Source organism: Sturnus vulgaris, chromosome Z, assembly GCF_052056855.1.
Source record: "Sturnus vulgaris isolate bStuVul1 chromosome Z, bStuVul1.hap1, whole genome shotgun sequence".
NCBI classification, from domain to species: Eukaryota; Metazoa; Chordata; class Aves; order Passeriformes; family Sturnidae; genus Sturnus; species Sturnus vulgaris.
In genome coordinates, this window is record NC_142283.1 from 54,259,190 (window position 1) to 54,279,929 (window position 20,740).

The window sequence follows — 20,740 nt, forward strand, 5'->3', positions numbered from 1 at the left end:
TGAACCTTACTAGATTCTTGCACTTTTCGGGTTCAATTCTCTAGCTACAGCCTTAGGGATTCAAGGAATTTTGGAGAGAGCGTTTTTTCTGGATCTGAGTCAAACAGGCTTCAAGGCCCATATTGATAGTAGAAGCTACTCAGTGAGCTTCTGTCTTTAGACTTCATTTTCCTTCCTGCACTGCTGTAAACAGAAGTGTTTTTTCCAGCTCTTTAAGCAGCCAGGATTCTAAGCCTACTAGTTTATAATATTTCTGAGACTTCTCCAGCCACTCTGGATTTAAAGTACAGCCGACTGGTAAGGCTTGTTTGCTTAAAAGTGACAACAGTAGTCACAACTGCTTCGTTGAGAAAAATTGCAGCCTGTGTAGAGGGATTTGATTCTGCTTAGGAAAGAATCTTTCTGATTTCAGTAAAAGAAAGAAGTTGACAAAAAATAGTGTAAAAATAAACAGAAGTCTAGAAATAGCCTCTGCTATTACTTAGCTTTTTACTTGTGGAAAGGCAGGGAGGTGGTGCTTACCCTTAGTGAAGGGTGTCTCCCCACAGCTAAATGAAGGTGCTGTCACAGTGTTGTGCTGGTTTATCTGCGCCAGATAGTTTAAGATAGCATAGATAGAAAAGGAAGCCAGGCACACCCAATGGCTCACACTTTCCTGAGAGGCAGCAGCTTGGACTTCAACTGTTCAGGGAGCTGGGCTGTGAATTCTCTTCAAGCCATAGCTTGCTATGTTGCTTGCTAACTGTGTAAGCAATAGCACTAGTTACCTCTAAATGTTCTTAATTTCCTTTGGGAGTCGGATAACAGCATATCTGAGGTTTGAATCCCCTTGTGGAAGGACTACTACTAGCTACATCTAGCTGGCTCTGCTTTGCCTCTTGTTTAGCTAAATTAATTTGTTAGGCAGACAATTTGTCAAATTGCTATTGTTTGTTGGGTATTTGTGACTACACAAGAGGAGGTGTACCTCGAAGTCTGCTCCCTCCTTAGTTAAATTGAAGGATTAAAATTATTTATACTGAACTCCAAAGCATGTGGTGGAGGAAACAGTAGATTCCGTGCATTTCATGATTCTCGTTGAACCCCAGCAGCACAACTGTCTTCTTACGAAGTCTTATTGTCTTCTCCCTTTAACTTTAAACATCCCATAACCACCACCTGCTCCAATTTCTTTCATCCTAGATCAGCACAAATCTGTCTCCACAACATACAGGCCCCTGAAATCCTCCACATAGACCAAGTAGGAGGCTGGGTATGGGGAAAGGCTTTGCTGCTCACTTGTGGCATGTCATGGTGTGGAACAGTATCTCCATTTACTGATATCTGCTGTTGACTTGCCACAGGGTTTTTATCTTGCTTCTGAAATGTGCAAAGAACATTCACAGGACAGATGTCTAAAAAAATTGAAATAGCGAAAGAGAAAGAAGAGCAAAAACCAGAAAAGAACATAAATGGGAATTTTGAAGGCAACAGGAGAAAGTACTCAGGTAAATGAAAAAAAAAAAAAAAGGGAGAAGAAAAATAAGAAGAAATTAAGTAGGATAACATAATATATTTGGTAGCAAACACTGTTGCTGGAAGTATTACCTTAAGTCTATGTAAGTGATACCTTTAGCAAGAATGAGATTTAAGAGGTACGTTTGCAACTTCTTAAATTAATGTGAAGCACAAGATATGTTTTGAAACCAAACTGGCTTTCTGAACCTTTAAGGATGCTGTTCTCAGCTTGTGGTCACAAATATACTTAGTGTGTATCAAGCCAATTCACACACAGAGTTGAGAGATTTATTAATTTCATTTCTATGCAGAGATGAATGCTGGGTGCTAAATCCACGAAGCTAGCACATCTTCAGTATGACTTTTAAAATGAAAAATTGGCATTTTACATATATTTAACAACCTAAAGCTGTAGTCCTTAGCTTTGCATTCTCCTGTCTCTGACACAGTGAACACTTTTGGCATGGCACATGCTGTACAAGGAAGAGGCCTGTGGCAGTAAGGGGCAAACATAACCTATGGGCGGATATTTTACTGTGTTAGTGACTAAGATTAGCACAAAGTTCAATCAAAGTTATTCTTTACCTATATCAACAGTTTGGCTTTTTCAATAGTTTGACTTACAGTGTCTTGTTCTTACTTCTTGAGTCATGGCTCTTAATTCCTGCAGGCTTGGTTCTTCCTTCTCTTTTAATAAAAATGAGGGAATAACCTCTTTTATTTATCCTGCACTATACTTCAGTAAATTTTTAACCCTCTCATGATACTTTATTTCAAAAAGCTTGTGTACCACCTGCCTCATGCCCTTATAATGTACTGTTTCAGCCTTGCAAACAGGCATGGTAGTCAAGGTGGATGATTTTTATGCATAAACTTCTGACCCCTTTGTGAACTGTACAGCTAGTGGAGATCCTGGACATTCTTCCAAAGAAACCAGCAAATCTATTGCATGGGGCCAAAAGCTCGGGACTAGTGATTGGCTAGCTCTGTCAGATACTGAGTGCCCTCACCTGGCACATCTCAGCACCCATCAGCTGGCTCTGGGATATGTGGGAGAAGAGCCCTGGCACCACTTCAGGCTGCTACTTGCCTACCTGGGAAAATTTCCACTGGAGTCCTCTCATGTCCCTAGTGCAGAATAATTCCCTTTCCAAGTTCAGAGGTGTCTACTATTGTGTGGATAAATCCACACAGACTTTGGAGAGGGCTTTACAGTTTCTGACTATAAGATACTGTTCCTGTTTACAGAGTAACTCCAACACAAGGAAAGCAGAGAAGTTTTCTTCTGAATTTCTAAAAATGTCCTTAAAATTTTGAAGTCTTAATTTAACTACATTTTGGAGTGCCTTTTTCTATATCTGAATCCTCTCACTTGAGCTGTTCTTGGTTTTGGCTGTCATGTGCCTGCATGGAGTTGCATTGCTCATTGCTCCAGGAAAGTCTTTAGGTAAATGTTGAGCTGAAAACTGGCTTTTTAGGCACGTTGGCTGTTGACATATTGTTTGGCCCACACATTATCCATGTGGAGTACAAGGCCCAAAGATATAATCTATCTTCTGAAGATTACTGGAGTTCAGTGGATAAAACTGAGCAGAGCCTTAACTTGCTCTGGTCACAACCTGAGAAACAGTAGTTTGGTGCAGTCTGCATCCAGCCTTTAATAGAGAGAATTGGAGTAATCCAGCTCAGAAGAGATCGTGCCTGGGTCATTGTGACCACTGCTTATCTAGAGAGAAGGGATAACTCCTGCTCAGCTGGAGGTGATAGAAAGCCGTCTTCCAGGCTTATTACAAATATCCTGAGGGCTTAACTTGATGCATTCTGTGAGATGCTGTATGGAGGATAAGGCCAGTTGTTCAGCTAGTTCTTCAAAGGATTTCAACTTCCTAATCAGCACTAACTCAGCCATACTGGCTCCTCTCGAGATCCTCCTCGGAGGCATGCTGATGCCCTAAGGGATGTCACTGGTCATGAACAGGCTTTTGGTGTTTGCTGGCAGCAGCTATGGGTCCTGTTGAACTCCATTATTGAAAAGCCTGGAGCAATCCTGGCTGTGCTTCCTCTGGGACCCGTCTTTTGGTCGTTGTGCACATGGACAGTATCTGCCTACATGACAGTTACACTGCTGAAATCTGGGTTATGTTCCCAGGCAAGCTGTTGGTCATCTGCACGGAGCTGAGAAGACAGTCACAGCCAGCAGCAAATTGATGTTCCCCTGAGGAAAGGGAGGAGAACTAAGGCTATTAAAGCTTGACTCACTCCTGTTGTGACTCCTCCAGGGGATGAGCATCTCTGTTCCTATTCTGACACAGATTGTGAAAACTACTAGTAAATCCAGTCTTGCAGGCTGTAAGATAAATCTCCAGGCTGTCAGGAGTGTGCAGGCCACCTCTCAACTCCTCTAAGGCATCTTCTTCCGTAAGTGCTTGTCACCATTCCTTTTCAGTCCCCCAAAAGCTTCCCTCCTCGGTCAGATTGTGGAGGTCTGGGGGAGTCCTGTGTGTATCCAGACCACTGTTATACTGCTATTGTTGCAATGTGTATGGTGTCCACTCTTGTCAGTCTCTATCACAGTATGTTGTTTTTCAGTATGTTTTTACTGGACAACCATTTCCTCTGCTCTGAGAGGGACCATTTTCTGTCCTTAATTGAAGCCCGGGCAAAGAAAATAGTGAGCTCTGTTAGTTCTCCTTTTCTTGTAGAAGATTTAGGAGGATAGAGCCAGGGTAGCTTACCTCATCTCTAAGCAGTAAGAGCTTTATTAGCCACCCTTTGCAGATGGACAAAGAGAACAGGCTTAATTGTAGAAATTAAGCTACTTCTGTAACAAAATTGGGTTGCTAGAGGTTTGCACCAAAAAAATTGATAACCTCATGCCACTAACCAACCGAGCAAGGGTAATATATTTTCAATTTAATACATCAAATTTAAATACATTTAACAAACTAATCAGTGTATTTTGAAAAAACAGTCTTTTTTCTTTCTGAGAGCACAGGATTTGCTCATCTTCCTAATAGTGCTAATAGTGAACTGAAGAGATGAAACAAATCTGATTTATTAACACAGTGTATTGATTTGTGCACTTCCAGTATGTTTGGGAAAGGGACATTTTTTATTCTGCATATAAATGCTTCCTTCAGCCGGCAGCAGAAACATCCCAACAGCATAGTGGGATTTTCCAGCAAGAAAATCTCCTGGGGTTCTAGAAACGGGATTTGTATTTCGCAGGTGTGGAAAAAGTAACAAGGGCCAATTCTCACTTTAAAAGTGATGGGAGGAGAAGAGAAGGAAATCAGACAGAATGTTTTCCATTTGATGTTACCGTTAGCTGTAAATATATAATTAAGATAGTGTTTTTAAGGTAGTATTTTTTCAGTTAAGTTCCACTAAAACTATATGTAATCTCCCTGTATGGAAGATAATGCATGCTCTGTAAGATATATTGTGTATACAAAGGAAAAGAATCTCAGAATCTCTCATTCATCTCTGGAATGACAGAGGGGTACATATGAGAAGCAAACAGTTAGGTTGTTGACATTCTTCCTTCAGTTCCTTTTGCTGTATTTTGTAGGGAAGATGGATAATTTTTAATTCTCCACAATAGCAATGCTCCTCCCAGTCAACAGAAGATACAAATGGGTACAAACGACCCATTGTATAGGATATTAAGAAATATAAAAGTTAATGCAGATACTGTAACATCTATTAAAAGCATTTTTAAAAGCATCTTGAATGGCTCTGAGAGTGTTTGGTACAACATACATGTCAAGTCAAGATATGGTCTGGCTGGACTGATGTGGAAATCACTTAGGAGACAGTCTGTTTTCTTTAACTGATTAATTTGTAAAGTACTCTCTCTGGTTGAAAATCTTTGATAAATATTAGTAAACATAAACCCTAATTTGTGACAGTCTGCATTTGCTCCATCCTTGAGACAGAGACAGGCAAAAGTGGGCATTTTATTAGAGTTCAAGGAATGGGTTGACTTTCTCTATTATGGTTGAACAAATGCATCTTTTTGCATGAGTTAGTGGATTCCACTAGTTTAAAAAAAAACCCAAAAACCTGTTGCATTGATTATTTTTATCTCCCTCAGAGTCTGATAGCTCTTAATAATACTGAGATTAAAAGAGGTTTTTATACTGATGATCAAAGCACATTGGCATTGTGACATGTTTCCTAACCTGGAAAAAGGAAGGTAGAAAAAAACCTGTATGAGTCTGAGAAAGGTTTTGTAATATGTAGAAAAGGATGCCTCCTTTCAGAGAGAAAGAAACTCTGCCAACTGTTCTTGACAAGGTTGTTCTCTGTCCAGAAAGCTTATGTAAGTGTGCATTTATGCTTGGCAAGGCAGGACATGGCAAACCACAAAAACAAAGCAAGATTCTTTGTGAGAAAAGCCTTTAAAGTTTGTGAAGCTGGTAGTATGTACTGAGTGCCATTTCTTGGGCTGAGTGAACTTTCTTGTGCACTGAATAAAAAGTTTTCTATTTCAATTCTTTTGTGTGCTAATTTTCTTAGTTGACAATATAGTTTTGAATCTTCAGTGATTTTTGAAGTACTTTTCAAACGACTGATAATGTAGAATAATTAATTAGTTACAGTGGCTCTTAACATCTCAAGATAAGTCTGGCCTACTTAACAAGATGACATGATGGAGGGACTACATTGATTAAGGAAAGACTTAGGTCTATCAGATATGAATAGGTCACTTGGTGATTATGTAAATGCTGCTTGCAGAAGTTTTCTCTGAGTAGCATGGTATATCACAGTGATGCATTCTCCCAGAAATCTGAGGTAGGAGAGGAGGAAAAGTAAAGGGAGATGTCAGCCACATAAAATAAATGACTTTTCTTGAAGAACTGTTGAATGACCAAGCTGAATGACAGAAGTTTAGCTGCAGCTACCAAAAAAGTTCTCAGTATGAAGCAGACCTCCTTCTGTAAGGGAAAGAATAATACAGAATAAGTCATTGTGTACAGAGTTTTTAGGGTAAGTTCCTCCCTCCCTACTACCCTATGAAGCTATAGATTTGGTTTTTGAAAAGCACAATGCAGAATGCCAGATCTCCTCAGTCTTTGAAGATACTCCTTTTTCCCTTAATGCAGTTCACCCTGACCTTCTGAGCCAAACAGAATCCCCTATCACTGCACTGGCAGTGCTGCTTCCTGAACCTGCCTTGGAATGGAGAGTGTGCTCTGCCATGAGATAGCAGAGCCCAAGGCGTTCATATCTTTTCATGGGGCCTCTCCATGAGGCTGGAGGAAAGCTTTCAAACTGTGATCCAAGTCTTTTCCTAGCCACCATCTTTATTCTCGCCACAGATATGGGCATTGCCTATTTTATCTGGTAAAGCAGACTACTACTGCACTTCTGTTTCAAGAAACAGAGACAAATCAGCCGAAGTTGTGAAGATGTAGTGTTGAATTGAACCATGTTTTACTGCCCAGGAAGCTCCTATTCAGGTGTAACATTACTAGATTGAAGCTCCAGGGGAGATTAATTTACTGCGATTGAAGAACAACCATGTGGGAGTGAATAGAAGATAGAGGGTGAAGGGTTAATGAACTTAATTTTTACCCTGAATTGATGTATTGCTTTTGTGTGGCAAACCCACACTAAATGCCACAAGAAAGTCGGGTTGAGTGTTTTTCAGTATTACTATTGGTAGTGATGCATTTTTAAAAGACAAAAAAGACCCCCTCTGTCACCTGCTTAATTTGGGTGCCTGCATCGAGCATTTAGCTACATGTCAGTTTTTACCTTTAATCCCTCTTCCCACTTCAAATCATTCATCAGGAGTCTGGAAATAAGTCAGTTCTGAGCTGGTGCAGGGACTTTTTTTTTTACACGAAATTTACACAAATTTTGAATGAAGAGCTTTGTATGACCTTCTCGTCTGTGTCATTTTACTGTTCTGCCCAGCTGCTGTTACATATCATGTCATAAACTGACTGTACACTTGACTCAAACCCCCAGCAGACTAATAGAGCTATGGCAGTGTGCAGATCACAGACAACCAATAGCACTCATTTTTTGTGTGATTATCCTCTATTCTGCTGACTTGAGTCACCAAAACAGAGGTTTCTCGTCTTGCTGCTTTTTGTTGTTTTCTTTTTCTTTCTTTCTTTTTCTTTCTTTCTCTTTCTTTCTTTCTTTCTTTCTTTCTTTCTTTCTTTCTTTCTTTCTTTCTTTCTTTCTTTCTTTCTTTCTTTCTTTCTTTCTTTCTTTCTTTCTTTCTTTCTTTCTTTCTTTCTTTCTTTCTTTCTTTCTTTCTTTCTTTCTTTCTTTCTTTCTTTCTTTCTTTTTCTTTCTCTCTTTCTTTCTTTCTCTCTTTCTCTCTCTCTTTCTCCCTTCCTCCCTTCCTCCCTTCCTCCCTTCCTCTCTCCTTTCCTCCCTCCCTCCCTTCCTTCCCTGCCTTTCCTTTCCTTCTGGATCCCAGTCCTGTAAAACTAGATATTAGACCCACATAATCTCCATAAGGTAGTTAACTAAAGAGAAACTGCTGGCAGAAGGATACTGTGCAAAGTATGAAGATTTTCTGGGAAACATTTGTACACTCACAGATTCAAAGCCCCTGCAGAAAACCCAGTGGCATCATAAATGCCTCACGATCACCTTTAGTGCCTGCTTTATTTGATAAAAGGTTTGTGTACATGGTTTAATATCTCTAATTAGTCTGCATTGTTGCTTAACTGCTGATGTAATTTGCATTACAATTATTCTTTGAGATTGGTAACAGAATAAATTTTCTTCAAGTATTACCACTCTTTAGGCTTTGTTTTATATCCATGTTTAATGGGTCCGTGTGCAAAAATATTGGGTTTTGATTGGGCTCAGCAGGTATTCCTGTGACCAGTCTGACCAGCTGTCTCCCTTCTCTTTCTTTTGTGTTCACAGATCAAATTTATCTCACTGAAACAAACGCTGCCAAGTGCTTGGTATTAATAATGCATTGAAAGCTGCAGCCACATCTGATGTATTCTTCACTCTTGAGGGAAAGGATTATTGTAAGCCTTCAATGTTCCTTTCGTTCCTCCAGTCAGAGTAATCTTGAGGGCTCTCAAGGTTCTCGGGGAAGGCTTACAGGAATGTAAGTGGGCTCTTCTGAAATAAAAACACATCCTACTTTTTCGTTTTGTTCCAAAGGAGTATATCTCCTGCCATAGAAGAATGAAAGGTCTGCAATTACATTCTACCTAGTGGATTAAAAATGGATACCACTTTCAGTTAAATTATGCAGGATTGTTTCCTCTTATGTCCTTTTATTTTTCAGTTCTTTTTTCCCTGGCTCATACTTAAAGAAGTCAAAAGATGGGGGCTTTTCATTTCATCCCACAGTGGAGGTCAGTGAGGCTCTGAACATCTCTATGATTGAGGCATGGATGTCACATCTGTATACATAAGGCCACCAGATCTAAAGTGCTCTACTGGAGTCTCAGAGCCCTTGGCACTGATCTGAGACCCTGCAGTCTGGGACCACGAGTGAGGTGTCTGTGCTCTCCATCCCTGAAAGGGATGTAAATGAATAGTAGTGATGGGTGTTTGAAATCCTATCCATCTCTCTTGGACCCAGCTTTACTGCATGGCCTAACAGCCTGCACAGCAACTGGGGGACCATTTGTCCTAGAATCTTTTCCAAGTGTCATAATTTTCTTTTTGTAACATGCGAGTGACACAGTTAGTTACAACGGGAAAGGCCAAGGGCATCTCCTTCCTCACCCGTACAAGACCAAACCTGTTGGCCCTCTCTCCTGGCAGCAGGAAGATGTGGCCATGAGCTGGTATCGAGGGGAATTGAGCTCTTAGCCATTGGAAGTGCTGTGCTAGGAGGCAGTACGTCGCCAAATCGCGTAGTGCTTTTTTCAGTTCTCTCTGGCAGTACACCTGCTCTTAAGGCATGATAGTGACCCTCAAGGAGTTCCTCTGAAAGATTTTGAGCTACTTCCTTTACAATGTGTTTCTGAATATGCATTTTATTCAAACAAGATCTTACCGTATTTTCTTCTTTACCTCCTTTTTTTTTTTTTCATTCCCTGTGAATTGATAGAAGTGATGACCACTGGAATCATCTGTGCATGGTCTTTCATCTCTTTCTCAGCCTATATGCAAATATGCCACCAAATTCGGCGTCTCACATGCTTCCTGCTATAACTCTCTATGTAGGTTCTTTGTAGGAGACAAATGCACCTACACAGGTCAGTATCTTGAGCTTGCACTTCTTTTTTCAAATTGCAATCTATTTGACAGCACTCACTTCTAAACCGATGTCTGTGTAGAGCACTTTGTAATTTCTGACACAGGAAGAATAAAAATCTAAATGAGATCTATAATGGCTCGTGGAAGTCTGTCCTAGATAGCAGACAGTGTGCAGGATAGCAGTTACTTGGTTTTAATGCCACAAGGTGCTTTGGTAGCTTAACACCTTCTCACACCATCTTGCAGGTTCACCCCGTAGAAATTGATAAGGCATTGAAATCCATATCAGAGGAGTGAAAGGACCATTTGCTAATTTTACAAATCAGACATCTGAATCTCAGAAATGTCTGCATCTGCATTCTGGGGAGACCTGCAGAAGTACACTGTGCTTCACACAGAAGAGAAATTTGTAATCAGTTACTGAGAGTCCACAAAAACTTTTGAAATTCAAATAAATCTTTTCATGCTTAATTTGCATACTTATGGTCTGGTGTTTGATCAGAACACTGTTCTTGAGCATGATTTATTGGCTTTTGAAGTAATGGAATACTAGCCAAAATAAATTTGAAACTGTAGGTTTAATGAGATTATTTATTTTCCTGTTTTAATGGTATGTAGCACACCTATCAACTCTATTGCACACAGTTTCTCATATACCCATTGACTAAATCCTGCTCTTGAATTCTCCACAGGTTTAACTGGAGATTGCTCCTGGATCCCAATAGGATGGTCTCTGAAACAACATGAATGTTCCCCATATCTTTTTCTGAATATTTCCCATATCTTGTTTGCATTTTCTAACATATCTCCCCTAGGAATGAGGCCACTTGTCATGGTCTATGATTTGTTCCAAAGGAGCGTGTCTTCTTGATTTTTTTAAACTCTTTTTTACATGCATTTACTCTGCATGCATACCTTCAGAGTATGTTACAGAAGGGCAAAGGAAGCGTTTGAGAGTGACAGGTGTAAATGGTGGACGGGGTCCTTGGTCTGGGCACCGGTTGCTATCATGATGGAGTAACAGAAAGACAAAGTGAAGCAAGCTGATATGCTGGTGGAAGGAGAGATTAGAGTTGAGACTGGAGCATGTGTAGAGAGAATAACATGTAAATTAAGAGATGAGAAATGGAAAGGGATTGTGCTCAGCTGAATGTCTATAGGGTCAGCTTTGGTCAGAAAACTGGATGGGAGGGAGGAGAGTGAGTTAGGAGAAGTGAGAAAATTCAGAGAAAATGGAATTCTGATATTTGGAGGAGATGGTTTGGGAAGAGTAAATTAATTTTTGTGTGGTGAACAACAGAGGAATGTATACGCTAATATATTTGCACTGTCAGATGACAGGAGTTCTTGAAGTCTAGGGGCACCAGCCAAAATCTATTACTGGGAAGTTATGTGAAAGTACTGTTTAACCAAGAAATGTTCTGTTAGTTCCTCACTGCATCCTGCTGCTGTGATAAAGAAATATGATTTTTGTATGCAGTTGTTCAATAGAGTATGCTTCCTATTGTAGCAACACAATTTTTTGGTGATCCCAAAATAGTTTGTCGGAGGGAGATGGACTTAATAGGCAAATCTCATGGGAATGTGTAGGAGAGAAGGCAAATCTTTAAAGTGACTTTCAGACCATCATTTGGAAAGCACTGTTCAGTGTTTACCATATTCCCCTCTGCAGAGGGAGACACCACAGGGCCAGTGCTATTCTCAAGTCACTTTGAAGATGTAAGTGATTTGTGAACCTTGTGCTGGATCTGTGGACATAGCTGTAATTTAGCCTTAAGGTGTAGCTTGTGTTGGAGTGAAGCATGAATTTTAAAGCTGAGTTTTGGCACAGAGGTGTGTTCTGTCTCCTGATCTAAGTCTTCAGGGTTGCCAGGAAGCTGGAGCTGCCTGTGAATACTTGTGCAGAGCTTATCCTCTTGGCCAGGTCTTTGCTTACTTAATGAGATAATTTCTGTAGCAAGACAAGGATGCCTCACTTCTCAGGAAGTTAATACAATGTCCAAATTTAGAATGATGCAGGTTAAATGCCAAGTCAATGGATATCACTTATGTTCCTGCAAATTAATAGAAAGGGTATGCTTATTAAATCATCTTCAGGAAAGCAAAATATAATGAGAAGGCTCAGTTTCTTTTTTACACTTACTCTAATATCGCCATAAAATGGATTATACAATCAGTACGAAAGATATTGGATAATAAGATGGCATTGGATTTTTCTATCTGATGCCCAATACTATCCCTACTCAAAGATGCTCTAAAGTATTCCAGAGGAGATTGCCCCAAAAGAGAAAACTGTATCGGATAGACCAAATATTGACTGTAAATATATTAGGACTCATCCCTTTCAATAATATTCCTTTAGAAAAATTTGGCCACATTAACAGTGTCAAAAACATTAGTGAGAGAAAAACAGGACTTTGACAATAGCCCAGGGTGAAAGCTGAAGCTAAAGAAGGAACAATTAATGTGTATTATGTTTATGCTGTGTGGTGTTGTTTTTCTCTTTACACTTGAAGGCAGGTATAAGTACAGCCCCTCATGAAAACACAGTGAAACTATTTTATTCAAGTGCTTAGGTAGGAGAAGTGAGACAGCCTCGCACTGAACAGCATAGAATGTGAGTTTTAGCATTTGAAAACACAATGGGAGATATTTTGTTATTGAAATTATGCTACCTATGATCAGTTTGGCAGACACTTGCATTGATTCAGCTATCTTCCAATCTCTTTGTGTTCTGAACAGTAAAAATGGTGTTATAGAGGACAGATGCATTTCTGACACAATTTGGAAGTGGAACCAGAGCTATTAAAAGCACACTGTACCCCTTGTGTGCATATTTATCAAGAGAGATCAATTAAGTAGAATACTCTATTGATTCTTGTAAAGAAAGGTTGAGTTTAATTTAGTCAAATGGGACAAGAACAGAAAAATCCGTCACTGGCAACTTCCATTGTGCAAGCACGTTGTCAGATTCTGCAGATGATTGCTATAAAATGGGCTGAATCTGGTTCTTGGTGCTAACAGGTATCCAAAGACATTGGCAGAGTATGCAGTGATGAAAAAGATCACTCAAAACCAACTGCTTTTCAGTTTTCAATAGTCTTGTCAAGTGTGTAACAAATGTGTGGAAGGATCTGCTGTGTTTCAGCTGCACTGCCCGACCACTTCACCACAGAAACACCCAGACATACTAAACCTACAATTCTGTACTGTTGTAGCTGGAAAAAAATAAAATACACATAGATCTAATTCCAGTGTCTTTGCAGGATTCTTGAATTGTACCAAGCAGTGTAAGGACACTTAGCATTCATGGAGAATTGACCCTAGAATACTTGAGAAAACACAAAGTGTTTTTTCTTAAAACAAAATTGTATAAAGTATTGCTTTTACGCATCTTAAATAAATGGACCAATGACAGCTCTATACAGCAGCTTAAGTTGATAAAAAAATATATTTTGCAAGCTAAAATGAGAAAATATTTACTAGCCCAGATAATTTTCTGTAAAACAATGTGATAATATAATGAAATATAGACAAAATGAAACAAATCTGTCCGGAAAAACATTATGGAAACTGCTCTGTATATAGGATGGCATGACTGAGTTTTCTTCCTAAACTGTGATTTTGCACGGTCTTTCATGCAAATATTGCCAACACATCAATATTATGACAACAATTACATAAACGGAGAGGATTTGGGGTATCTCAGGGTATAACGAAGCTTATATGTGAAGTCATCTTTTCATGTGAAAATACACTTTGATAACTTTGTAAACAAATTTAATTCTTATGTTAAGTGGAATGCGTGCATCTTTACAAGTCTGTAATGAAAAGTCTGCAGTTTAGAATATCTATAAATAAGCTATACAGAATTTCCATACCTTATACTGATACACTGAATATGCTTTATGTGCATATTCATATAAAGGCAGTTCAATAGCTTTTGTTCAGATCTTCCAATAGTTAATTGTCATAGCCTCAAGTAGGATATGCTCCCAGATATTGAAAAGAAGATAAACAAACCATGTCAATGCTTTTGTGAAATATTCATCACTATTTCTTCACCATAATTTTTTGTACCTACTTGCTCATGCAGATACAAGCTAGACCTCCTTCTTAAAAGGTTGAATAGGAGCTGTGGAACTTCAACAAAGCTACAGAGAGTCTCCTACATGCAAATGCTAATTGAAGTCTGAACATTCATGAACAATTCTAAGTAGAACAAAGCAAGAGAAATATTCTCAGCATTTACTTCTGTCTGCATAAAAGCAGTGTACTGTGGTAAATACCTAATATGGAGCTGTAAATATAATTCACATTAAGATACAGAAATTCAACAACATGATGGGTTAGCAAATACTCAATTTCCCATTGAAGTGTCAGTTATCCTCTGAAGCTTAAGCACTGTGATTCTGGTACTTATCAGTTTTTCAGTGGTATGGTGATATTTTGACAGCATAGCTCGATATAATTTTATGGAGCTGAGTTTATCTGTTGAGATCTTCCCTGGGATACTTATCCTGGAATAACCATCTGAGTCAATGTTACAGATCAGGTGCACAAAATGGCTTTTGCCATTAAACTAACCCTTTAAACTAATGTCTTGGAATGGTTCACATCTACTCTAGCCACGTGAATATTATGGATAAAATGTAGTCAAAATTATGTCACTTCATATATCTAAACCTCAAAATTAGAGGTGAATGTTGCAGGGGAAGGGGCTCAAGTGAAGAAAAATGCTCTAATGCAGTAAAAATTCAGGAATACAAAAAGTATCAGAAGTTTTAATACATTAGGCATCCTGCAAAAAAACCCCATATTTTAAAACATTTTTCTGTGTTTGTTTCCTGTTCCTCTCTTTGCTTCCTCTGTTCTCTCTGCACCTGAACTGTGAGTGAAAGCCATAAGGTGCAGATGATCATGCATCTCTGGTGAGCTCTGACTTGTCCTTAATGGGAGCTACTGAGTAATGGGATTGAACCTGGCATAGCCCCATCATCCAATGGCTCATCTCCAGCCTCTGTTGACAGTGGTAGAATGTCATTCCTGATGACAGACTTTCAGTAGCCAGGGAGAAATGATCAAGTACTGTTAGCCTATTCCTTGTGACTAAATGGCTTGTGAGTAAGATGACCACCACAGAGATATCCATGGGTAGAATTAAAGACCTGAGTGCAGACAACACCAGTGCTGCCTTGATGCTTTGAGAGCTGCTCACTGAGGTCAAGAATGAAGTGTGCAGTGAAGACACTTTGCTTATTTCAAACTCTTAACACTACATTCAGTTAGAAGGGTAGAGGAAGAAAAAGCTGGTCCTGCTTTGCATATCCTAGCTTGCACATACAGTGAGAAATAGCACAAGAAAGCAAGGAACAGCATAAAATAATGTTTGCTGCTTCTGTACTTAAGAAAAAATACTAGGATAGCTAGCTGTATTTACATAGGAACTGTAATCACATCAACGTACAAGAACATTTATGGTAGAAATAATCCCTTGAAGTGGGACTATTGTATCTCTGTGGCTTCTGCAACACCACAGAGAAGATGTCCCTGCCTCTCTGCAAGGACTCATTATGTCTGATACTGAGACATACCTGCTGAAATTGGTACCACTTTGTGCCCAGCACCCACAATGAAGACAATCCATATTCCCAGGCATTTACATGAATAGAGATAGATGATAAACTGGTTGTTATTTTTATTTACACAGCAGGGAATCAAGGCACAGGTTTCAGTCAACCTTAAAAATTTAGGAGAGTGCCCAAACCAGGCTTTCAAAATCCTTTAGCAAATAAAAAGGTCTTTTTCTTCCCTCCCAGGCACTTGAATGTTGATAGCTCTACTGAGACAAATCTGTGTGTTGTCATAGAAATTTTAGGAGTGATCCGAATTGGTATATATGGTTCTGGGAGCAGCAGGAGGAAGGGATAGCTGGAGAAGGTCCATATTAGTGCCATATCTTGTCCCATGACACTTCTACTACCATGTCACTATGATCCCATCATCAGTATGTACAGTTTTTCAGGAAACATAGTGTGGGGACAGCAGCCTAGAAGAAGGAAAAACCAAGCATAGCAAGAGCATAGCAGCAGAAAAACCAGTACAAACCATAAGAGAAACAGGTAAACATGATGTATGGTAAGCAAATCCTAAAGATTCACAGAGCTGGAATGTTTGGAGAGATGGACTGTCAGCTTCTAATGAGTACAGAAGATCAGACCAAAGACTGGTATTGTTTCCTAACTCAGAGGAATCCAGGGCACAAGAGGAGAACTTAGTAGTGAACATCCCTCATATTTCATGTCCTCTTAAGGAGCTTTTGGCAGACACTGAACTGCAAGATGCAAGCACTTCAGTGCCTGACTGTTGGGCAGGCCACTCTGATAGAAATGTCTTACTGGTTGTAAGCAAGTGGATAGAAGAACTTAAGATCACTTCTGTTTAAGTTTTGTTTCATGCCTATCCTCTTTATGGTCTCCTGTTAAGATTTGCTACTCGGTTGTTGCAGTATTGTAACACCACTAGTTGCATGCAAAACCTTAATTTTGACTGTTCAGTGTGTGCATGCACACGCTATTTTGAAAAAGTCTGCTCTTGCCAGAGGTCAAAGTAAAAAACTAGTATTTCTGGCCATGGACCAGTTAGATGACTGCAAGATTTGTCTCTGTATGTTTTCCAGCAACTCTAGAAAGTCACACCATTTTTCTAAGTGTGAAGCTTTTGAAATTCTGTTTTGACTGGGTCTATTAGAGACAAATCTGGAGAGTGATCTTTGATACAAAAAAACCTTGCCTAGTCTGGTTGTTTTCTTCCAAAACAATTGACTGTTCATTTGAGAAGGTTTCATTACCAGAAGGGCTGAAATTTATTCCTCTCTTCATCTTTTTGAATAGAACTTTAAAGACAAAATAACTCCCATCAGGTTATTTTGAACCCCAGCTTTTAGGCAGCTGCTTGTTCAGGATGGCTTCTTTTAAATTTGTCTAGGGAAATGCTTTGTTCTTAGGACTGGTCAGCTCTTCAGTGGCAGAACTGGGCTTCTATGGGTTAGCAGTGTTGTGTTTGCTTTGTCCTACAGACAAATGAAATGCTGCATTATTTGCAGGGGAAAGAATAATGTTTCCCTGCATTTGGATCAAAAGCAATCTTTGCTGTAATAACTTTTTCCAAGATAAATCCAACAACAACAACAACTACTACAATAATAATAATGTGTAGAACATTTCATCTACAGACATCACTCCTGTGTTTTTTTTGGGAGTCTGCTGTGGTAGGTAAACTGTAATACAAAAACAGTCATTCCAAGAAACATCAACTTATCTATAAAAAGATTTCTAGATATATTTCTTTTGCTCCCGTATATAATGCCCACTCTGCACACATACACTTTGCATTTATACTGCATTCTTTTATGTTCAGCCTGGTTACTCCAGCTTTGACAAAGGCCCTTGGGTGGGCAAGGGGTCATGACCATGCTGAGCTGACCTGGAAGTTCACTGACCCATGTAGTTTATGCAGTAAAGCAGAGAATCTGTGGAAAAACAGGTACCTACATGCTTTTCCCACATTCAGAATACTGTTGCAGATGTGAAAGGATGTAGGTTCAGCTCCATCTCTGAAAGGCTGTGGCTGATTTTGGTTCTCCTAACTATTTTTATGTTTTCTTTTTGGAAGTGAGAGTGAGGCCTCCAAATCAAGCCTCAGCTGAAATGTTGAACAGTGCATAAGGCTTTTCTTCTCAGTCTGGCCATTTGGAAGCCTTTGTGCAGAGGTAAAAACTCTGTGTGTCCTTACACTCTGTACTGTGCACTTCTGTCAAGATCCAACTTGTCTAACCTCGTTGTGAAAAACTATGGTGCTCATACAGCTCTGGCCTGGAAACACCTATGCCAGGGGAAAAGCAGATGCCCTTTCTTGCCTGTCTTTATAATCATCAGGTCAATGCTGTGCTCTGGGATAATTTCTAGCTTTGTGAACACACTGCTTTGCAGGTTTTTTTTAAGATGAGTTATTGGTCTGGGCTTGTTGTTGTTAATGATGTTTGTTTGTATATTTGTTTGTTTGTTTTTGTGGAAGAGAGTTTTTAATACTTTCTTCTGGTGCCCAGAATAAAAGCCCCGTAGTCTTAACAAGGCTTATTTGTAATGTATCAACCACTGTCCTTCAGAACCAGACAGTGTTTTTAATGTATTCCTCTTGTTCAGAAATCCCATTAAAATTCGCTGGACTTCATTTCTATGGGTATTCTCCTCTCTTCTCATTTTAGCTTGTCATATCATATCAGTTTTGCCACAGTTTTCAGATCTGTCTGTAAGATCATACATGTCCACAGTAAGAGAGAATCTCACATGCTTTGATGCAAAGCACACAAGAGTTTGAGTGAGGGTCTTTTTTTTTCAGATAAAAGGAAGATACTATGCTGCATACAAATGCCTTACTTGTCCTGTGGCACTTTGGTTGCTTTTAAAATAGTATTGTGGGTTCTGAACTCTAAACCGCCCTGCTCTAAGCAAATCCCAGGATTCTTCTTAGGGATCTGTCCTCTGGCCAGCCTCCTATGACTGGAATGAGAATTAAAAGATAGTTCACAGTCATTATTTTGACAGCCAAAAGAACAAATAACAAGCAAAAGTGTGCAGAGACTACAGGAAATCCTTTTTTTTTGGAGAGGACTCAACACAAATGTAGTGAAAGGAGGTAGGCTTAAAACCTTCCTGTCACAACCCTGCTGTAGCAGCAAGATATTATAAGAGCCTACATTCTCCTTGATGCATATTTTGTCTGATGTATAGCAATACATACAATAACATACAGACCTGAAAGGAGAAATGTATCAGAAAAGGAAAACTGGAAGGTGACATGACAATAAAACTCTGCGAAAATTGCTCATCTTTTATGGAACTATAGTCAGCCTTAACAACATTTATGCTCATCTTAAATTAAAGGAAATGTCCAGTGATACTTGATACATCCAGATATATCTAGATTCTCAGCAGGAACAGAATAGGTATTTACCTTAACATGATATCTACACAAAATTCTTAAATGTAATCAAGCAATTTCAAATGCTTAGATCAAGACTAGAAATAAACCGTGAGACTTGTAATGTACTTTATCTGGAAAAGCTACTTGCTCGAACCACCATTCAAATGTAGTCTGTCTAACTGTTTTGTATCACTTACAGGGAACTATAATGGTCCAGATCAACGTGCTTTTCTGAACATGTTGAAAGTCATGGGAAGTATATACATGTTATCTGCCAGAGTATGCCTTAGTGGTTTTGCAAACATCTGAGTTCAATTAATTTAATCTAATGTTATATGCAATCCTAACCACTAGGTATGTCAGCATCCCATAACATTAGGGTACCTCTGAGGGGGGGGAAATGCTGAAAAATCAGGATCTTATTCCTTTCTCCTTAAACACTTAACCTGCCATTCTACTGCACTGAAATAACTGCATCACAACTCAGTCCTCCATGATCTAAACTCGTCCATGCTGTTTGACAGCTCAGGCATTAAACGTGCAGACGATTGCTAGTGTCAAGGTTTAACTGCTCTATTTTTTATGTCCAGGGCAGAGATTACTCTCAGGGTGGTGGGTTGAACAGTAGGCATACTGTGGTCTTGAACTAACAAAGTCTGATTTTGATTTAATCATGAATTTTTAAATGTGTCATTCTTGTGCATTGATTGGCAAATGGGAATCAGGGTAAGTTAGCTCTGATAGACTTTGATATCAGCTTTTTTTTTAGTAACACTGATTCTGGAAAACTGTTATCACCTCATCTGCCCTGTTGCAAGCAACTGCTGTCTTAGATGACTGCTTTGTATCTCCATAAAATTTTCTACATAGAGGGAAGCAGGAGGATGAACATTCTTTTAGGCCTTTTTGCACATTATTCCCAGCTGTAGAATGACCTTCATTACAAGAACACTCAGCAAATAAGCAACACCATGTTTACTTGCTGTCCAAATAATAGCTGTGGAGGTGGTTACTGGCTAGAAGGCTAAGAGCATTCAAATAAAAGCAATTAACAAAATCAGTATTTCAAACAGGTAGGCAAATTGCCTTTCTAATTCTGTGGGGCTTTTTGGATTGCCTTTGAAGCACATAGCCTATAAATGCAGAGATTATGTTTCAGTGAAGACCTCCTTACTACATACTCTAATCCAAAGGAAGGCATTTTCCCAGGTGCTGTTCCTTTCCTGCGAAGAAGGAATCTTGTGGCTATGTACTGGGTTAGGACTTCTTGAGTGTGCAGTCAGCTTCGACACTGTCTGATTGTGAATTTTGACAAACTGCCACATCTCTGCCTTGCACGCAGAAAGTAGGATCTACTTGTTACTCCCGCTTTTTTTGGGTTAGGCTGCTTGATAGGGAATTTTCTGTAGCAACAGGAACAGCAGGCTGACTGCTGTGTGCAGGTTCTAGCCCTGCTGTTCTCTTCTTACAGAATAAAAACTGGCATTACATGTTGAATTGAAGCCTTGTAATCTCTATGCTTTTGAAGAGAAATATGGTCAGTGAAGTCCTTGTCTTGTGCTCCTAAAACATCTCAAGGACGTGATGCTGTTTTGTATAAATATAGTAAGGGCCAGTCATGAAACTGATGTTAATATTTATGCCACATGTGGTTTTGAAACCTTGTATTTTTCACTTAGACTGTTGTGTGCTGTTTTAAAGTGCCAAAGCCTGGAACAAAGCTGACTTGAGTAAAAACCTAACTGATTTCTTAAAACTTTGGAAATGTTTAATAAAGTCAAATTGAAAAGAAAATACAGGACACAGACTCTGAGCACTGCTGAGAAGCTTAGCACAGAACTAAATCAGTGCTCTGCTGCTTTTTGCTTCAAGTTTGTATAAATAATTTTCATAGTATATTAAGCCCAGAAGGACTGCGCATACAATGCAAAGCAAAAGTAATATTTGGATCCATCGCTGCTTTGAAGAGAATTGTTTGAAGGGAAAGGGTTAATCAGACCCGAGACAGCGAAAAAGATGGATATAGTAGGATTTAATTTCATAAGGAAGTTTGAACTTG

At 39.2% G+C, this 20,740-nt stretch overlaps 1 long non-coding RNA gene across 6 annotated transcripts in view; it reads left to right on the forward strand.

Moving 5' to 3' along the window:
• LOC148219852 (uncharacterized) overlaps window positions 1–20,740 on the forward strand; it is a 127,274-nt gene that overhangs the window by 27,269 nt on the left and 79,265 nt on the right. For 5 of the 6 annotated variants that reach the window (XR_015799372.1, XR_015799368.1, XR_015799373.1 and 2 more), the window contains exon 3: window positions 8,398–8,590. The exons of the other annotated variant lie outside the window; for it this stretch is intronic. This is a non-coding gene — a long non-coding RNA (uncharacterized LOC148219852). The remainder of the gene's footprint in view (window positions 1–8,397; window positions 8,591–20,740) is intronic. 6 annotated transcript variants of the gene reach the window in all.